Raw genomic sequence first — 7,446 nt, 5'->3', positions numbered from 1 at the left:
TGACGTCATACGGGCCCGTCAAAGTTGAAATTCCGCGCGCGCGTCAATGGCGATATACAGTACAACTATGCCAAAAAACTGTCAATTTTAAATCCGATTTTACTCGTCAGGATGGACGGTGACCCTCCAGTTTCTGTACATATTTTGAAAGCTGATGAGTTGTACATGTCATTTCATGGGGTGGCAATGCTGACAAATGATTAAAAGATATCAAATTTCTTAATAAAGTAAAAAAAGTAAATTTTCAAAATGACGTCATCAAATTTCAAGTTCATTCGAGCGTATCTCACTAGTCCTTTGTCAATTTTCACCCAGATTTCAGTATGATGTAGCTTATTTAATGTTCTTTCAAAGATAAAATTACAATATTTTGATTGGATAACGGTATCACCTCGTAAAAATGGATTAAATGTAATCTTGTCAAATTTGACCAGTTTACGTGTTATCTCTATGGGAGTGCAGGATTTCTGGAAATGAAAATTGACATGACTATCTTTATCGAGCACTAGCTCACTTAAGCTTCGGTAAATTTCTCCAAGATTTTAATATGTTGTAGCTGAGACTTTACCCTACCGTGAGTGTGCCCTTTGTTTTTTCATACGATGTCGGAATCACGTCAAAAAATTGGGTTGAAATTCAGGCTTATCTTCGATGTATTGAGATATTTCTTTCTTTCTGCAACTTTCTTTGCAATAACTCAAGAAAAACGGCCTCTATCACTTCTATATTTTGCACATGTTTAGTTCATGTCACGTACATTATTTCATAAAATAACAACTACTTGATCGGACACCATCTTGGGTATGTAAAGTAGGGTCAAAGGTCATAAGTGTTTCACCCTGTATCTTAGTGAATACATGTCCTATCTTTCCCATATTTTGCACACGCAAAGACCATGTTACAAGGATTATTTCACAAAATAACCACTTTTTACTCAGATGCCATCTTGTTGTTGCAAATTGAGGTCAAAGGTCATATGTACTTCTTTTTGTATCTTCGTTATGACGTGTTATCTCTATGGGAGGGAATTTTCTTTAATGTGAAAACTGACATGATTGTCTTTATCGAGCACTAGCTCACTTACCCTTTGGTGAATTTCTCCCAGATTTTAATATGTTGTAGCTGAGACTTTGCGCTATCGTTTTGTTTCCTTTGTTTTTTCATACGATGTCGGGATTACGATAAAAAATTGGTTGAAATTAAAGCTTATCTTCTATGTATTGAGATATTTCTTTCTTTCTGCAACTCTCTTTGCATTAACTCAAGAAAAACACGCCCTATCACCCCCATATTTTGCACATGTTTAGTTCATGTCTCGTACATTATTTCATAAAATAACAACTACTAGATCAGACAACATCTTGGGTATGTAAATTAGGGTCAAAGGTCATAAATGTTTCATCTTGTATCTTAGTGAATACCTGTCCTATCTTTCCCATATTTTCCACACGTATAGACGATGTCGCGAGAATCATTTCACAAAATAACCACTATTTCATCAGATGCAATCTTGGGAGTGCAAAGGTGGGTCAAAGGTCATATGTATTCATTGCTGTATCTTCGTTATTCAGTGTATACAGAATTTGGTACCAAAGATGGCAGATATGACTCCCTTTTCTAAATGAGAATGCAAACATCACACGGCCAATGTCTCTAAACACAGATGAAACTTGTATGGTCATGCCTATTGCGATCAGGACTCGAATCATTGATAAAAAAAAAAAAATCGGATCACCTTAATTTGTCAGTGATGACAAATTACAATCTCTAGTTAGGTGATCCGAGTATCCTCTCGGATCACCTTCTGTATCTGTACGGATTCTTTGTTGGTTCTTCTTCTTCTTTATTTCTGGACAAAAGTTGTGTATCTACTTACTCAAAAAGTTCTCAGAGTATCAATTCCAAACTCATACCATATATGTATCATGTCCCAAAGACGACAAATCTAATGTATCATTGTGATCAGTCAACCGTGACGTCACTATGACGTCATTATATGAAAACACATTTTCATTCATATCTCATTAATGGAATGGAATTTTTCAATGAAATTTACGTCACATACATTTCAAGTTATGCAAATTTCACTCATATTCTCAAAATTCATATTTTCTCTTAAAACGTGCGCGTACGCGCGCGTTGAAATATTTGTATGCTTAAATCGAGCTCAAATTTTTTTGCACACGTTTCAGACCATTTGGAGCATTTTTTGAAAAATTGAAAAAATTGGACGGACGCGTACGCGCGCGCACATATTCGCACACACAGCTCATATGCAATAGAAATTTCCCGTTTTTTTTACACTTATCGGATACCTAAAATGTCAAGGAATATTTCTACCAAGTTTCAAGTCAATCCGACTCAATATGACGTCATACGGGCCCGTCAAAGATGAAATTCCGCGCGCGCGTCAATGGCGATATACAGTGCAACGATGCCAAAAAAACGCCAATTTTAAATCCGATTTTACTCGTCAGGATGGACGGTGACCCCCCATTTTCTTTACATATTCTGAAAGCTGATGAGTTGGAAATGTTATTTCATGGGTTGGCGATGCTGGCAAAATGATTAAAAGATATCAAATTTCTTAATAAAGTAAAAAAAGTAAATTTTCAAAATGACGTCATCAAATTTCAAGTTTACTCGAGCGTATCTCACTTATCCACTGCCAATTTTCTCCCATATTTCAGTATGTTGTAGCTTATGAAATGTTCTTTCATTAATGTAAAAGCAACATTTTGATTGGATGACGTCATCGCCTCGTAAAAATGGATTGAATGTATCCTTGTAGAATTTGACCAGTTTACGTGTTATCTCTATGGGAGAGCAGTTTTTCTGGCAGTGAAAATTGACATGACTCTCTTTTTCGAGCACTAGCTCACTTTTGCTTCGGTGAATTTTTCCCAGATTTTAGTATGTTGTAGCTGAGACTTTAAGCTATCGTGAGTGTGCCCTTCATTTTTTCATACGACGTCGGCATCACGTCGAAAAACTTGGTTGAAAATGGCACGTGGCTTCGATGCAGCGTCATTTTGCTTAATACACAGGGCCTATGGGGCATGAAATAGGTCATTGCATAGCGCATCCGACTCGTAATCCTAAGGTCCCTGGTTCGAGGCTCACCCCTGCCAATATTTTTTTTTCATTTTTTAAACACTTTTTTTCTTCTTTTTCTTTAGTTAGTCTTAATCTCCCTTCCTAACTTTATCTTTTTCTGATTTTTTTATGCTTCTCCTTCAAATTTCTATAAAATAACATATTTTTTTCTTTATTTTTCTTTCTTTCTACTACTTTCTGTGCAATAGATGAACAACAACAATGGCTATCAATCCCATATTTTGCACATGTTTAGTTCATGTCACGTACATTATTTCATAAAATAACAACTACTTGATCAGACACCATCTTGGGTATGTAAATTAGGGTCAAAGGTCATAAATGTTTCATCCTGTATCTTGGTGAATACATGTCCTATCTTTCCCATATTTTGCACACACAAAGACCATGTAACAAGGATCATTTCACAAAATAACCACTTTTTGCTCAGACGCCGTCTTGGGTGTGCAAAGTGAGGTCAAAGGTCATATGTACTTCTTTCTGTATTTTCGTTATGACGTGTTATCTCTATGGGAGGGATTTTTTTTTAATGTGAAAATCGACATGCTTTTCTTTATCGAGCACTAGCTCTCACTTACCCTTCGGTGAATTTCTCCCAGATTTTATGTTGTACCTAAGACTTTGCATTTTGCATCTTGGTGAATACCTGTCCTATCGTTGCCATATTTTGCACACGAATATAGACGATGTCGCAAGAATCATTTCACAAAATAACCACTCTTTCCTCAGATGCCATCTTGGGAGTGTAAAGGTGGGTCAAAGGTCATATGTATTCGTTGCTGTATCTTCGTTATTCGGTGTATACAGAATTGGTACCAAAGATGGCAGATATGACTCCCTTTTCTAAATGAGAATCCAAACCTCACACGGCCAATGTCTCTAAACACAGATGAAACTTGTATTGTCATGCCTATTACGATCAGGACTCGAATCATTGATTAAAAAAAAATCGGATCACCTTAATTTGTCAGTGATGACAAATTACAATCTCTAGTTAGGTGATCCGAGTATCCTCTCGGATCACCTTCTGTATCTGTACGGATTCTTTCTTTTTTTTCTTTATTTCTCCCCAAAAGTTGTGTAGAGGTTAGCTCAGAAAGTGCATTGCCTATGAATGTCAAACTTATACCATATATGTATCGTGTCCAAAAGACGGCAATCGAACTAAAATCAGAGTGATCAGTCGACCGTGACGTCACTATGACGTCATTATATGAAAACACATTTTCATTCATATCTCATTATTGGAATGGAATTTTTCAATGAAATTTACGTCACATAAAGTTCAATTAAAGGGAATTCTACTCATGTTTTCGAAATTCATCCCATCGTTAAAAACGTGCGCGTACGCGCGCGTTGAAATATTTGTATGCTCCAATCGAGCTCAAATTTTTTTTGCACACGTTTCAGACCATTTGGAGCATTTTTTGAAAAATTGAAAAAATCGGACGGACGCGTACGCGCGCGCGCATATACGCACGCACAGCTCATATGCAATTGAAATTTCCAGTTTTTTCACTTTGATCGGATGTCTGAAATGTCAAGGAATATTTATACCAAGTTTCAAGTCAATCCGACTCAATATGACGTCATACGGGCCCGTCAAAGTTGAAATTCCGCGCGCGCGTCAATGGCGATACACAGTGCAACTATGCCAAAAAACTGCCAATTTTAAATCCGATTTTACTCGTCAGGATGGACGGTGACTCCCCATTTTCTTTACATATTTTGAAAGCTGATGAGTTTTACATGTCATTTCATGGGATGGCAATGCTGACAAACTGATTAAAAGATATCAAATTTCTTAATAAAGTAAAAAAAGTAAATTTTCAAAATAACGTCATCAAATTTCAAGTTCATTCGAGTGTATCTCACTAGTCCTTTGTCAATTTTCACCCAGATTTCAGTATGTTGTAGCTTATTTAATGTTCTTTCAAACATAAAATTACAAAATTTTGATTGGATAACGGTATCACCTCGTAAAAATGGATTGAAAGTAACCTTGTCAAATTTGACCAGTTTACGTGTTATCTCTATGTGAGTGCAGTTTTTCTGGAAATGAAAATTGACATGACTATCTTTATCGAGCACTAGCTCACTTACCCTTCGGTGAATTTCTCCCAGATTGAGATATGTTGTAGCTGAGACTTTACGCTACCGTAAGTGTGCCCTTCGTTTTTTCATACGATGTCGGGATCACGTCAAAAATTTTGGTTGAAATTCAGGCTTATCTTCGATGTATTGAGATATTTCTTTCTTTGTGCAACTTTCTTTGCATTAACTCAAGAAAAACACGCCCTATCACTTCTATATTTAGCACATGTTTAGTTCATGTCACGTACATTATTTCATAAAATAACAACTACTTGATCGGACACCATCTTGGGTATGTAAATTAGGGTCAAAGGTCATAAGTGTTTCATCCTGTATCTTAGTGAATACATGTCTTATCTTTCCCATATTTTGCAAACGCAAAGACCATGTTACAAGGATCATTTCACAAATAAATCACTTTTTACTCAGATGCCATCTTGTCTGTGCAAATTGAGGTCAAAGGTCATATGTACTTCTTTTTGTATCTTCGTTATGACGCGTTATCTCTATGGGAGGGAATTTTTTAAATGTGAAAATTAACATGATTGTCTTTATCGAGCACTAGCTCACTTACCCTTCGGTGAATTTCTCCCAGATTTTAATATGTTGTAGCTGAGACTTTGCGCTATCGTTAAATTTGATTTTGTTATTTCATACGATGTCGGGATCACGATAAAAAACTTGGTTGAAATTAAAGCTTATCTTCTATGTATTGAGATATTTCTTTCTTTCTGCAACTTTCTTTGCAATAACTCAAGAAAAACACGCCCTATCACCCCCATATTCTGCACATGTTTAGTTCATGTCACGTACATTATTTCATAAAATAACAACTACTTGATTGGACATCTTGGGTATGTAAATTAGGGTCAAAGGTCATAAATGTTTCATCTTGTATCTTGGCGAATACCTGTCCTATCTTTCCCATATTTTGCACACGTATAGACGATGTCGTAAGAATCATTTCACAAAATAACCACTTTTTCCTCAGATGCCATCTTGGGAGTGTAAAGGTGGGTCAAAGGTCATATGTATTTGTTGTTGTATCTTCGTTGTCTGGTGTATACGGAATTTGGTACCAAAGATGGCAGATATGACTCCCTTTTCTAAACGAGAATTCAAACATCACACGGCCAACGTTTTTAACAACAGACGAAACCTGTATGGTCATGCCTATTGCGATCAGGACTCGAATCATTGATGAAAAAAAAAAATCGGATCACCTTAATTTGTCAGTAATGACAAATTACAATCTCTAGTTAGGTGATCCGAGTATCCTCTCGGATCACCTTCTGTATCTGTACGGATTCTTTGTTCTTCTTCTTCTTCTTCTTCTTCTTTCTTTATTTCTGGACAAAAGTTGTGTATCTACGTACTCAAAAAGTACTCAGAGTATCAACTTCAAACTCATACCATATATGTATCATGTCCCAAAGACGACAAATCTAATGTATCATTGTGATTGGTCGATCGTGACGTCACTATGACGTCATTATATGAAAACACATTCTCACTCCTATCTCATTAATGGAATGGAATTTTTCAATGAAATTTACGTCACATATAGTTCAAGTCAAGCGCATTCTACTCATATAATCAAAATTCATATTTTCTCTTAAAACGTGCGCGTACGCGCGCGTTGAAATATTTGTATGCTCAAATCGAGCTCAAATTTTTTTTGCACACGTTTCAGACCATTTGGAGCATTTTTTGTAAAATTGAAAAAATTGGACGGACGCGTACGCGCGCGCGCATATACGCACGTACAGCTCATATGCAATAGAAATTTCCACTTTTTTTACACAGATCGGATGCCTGAAATGTCAAGGAATATTTCTACCAAGTTTCAAGTCAATCCCACTCAAAATGACGTCATACGGGTCCGTCAAAGTTGAAATTCCGCGCGCGCGTCAATGGCGATATACAGTGCAACAATGCCAAAAAACTGCCAATTTTAAATCCGATTTTACTCGTCAGGATGGACGGTGACCCCCCATTTTCTTTACATATTCTGAAAGCTGATGAGTTGTACATGTCATTTCATGGGTTGACAATGCTGGAAAAATGATTAAAATATATCAAATTTCTTAATAAAGTTAAAAAAGTAAATTTTCAAAATGACGTCATCAAATTTCAAGTTCATTCAAGCATATCTCACTTATTCTTTAGTTGATTTTCGTCCAAATTTCAATATGTTGTAGCTTATTAAATGGTCTTTCAGATATATAATAACAA

This window comes from Diadema antillarum, unplaced genomic scaffold, assembly GCF_040938485.1.
Source record: "Diadema antillarum isolate AM-2024a unplaced genomic scaffold, OU_Dant_1.0 seq00001026_RagTag, whole genome shotgun sequence".
Lineage (NCBI taxonomy): Eukaryota > Metazoa > Echinodermata > Echinoidea > Diadematoida > Diadematidae > Diadema > Diadema antillarum.
Note: the sequence above shows the minus strand (reverse complement) of the source record.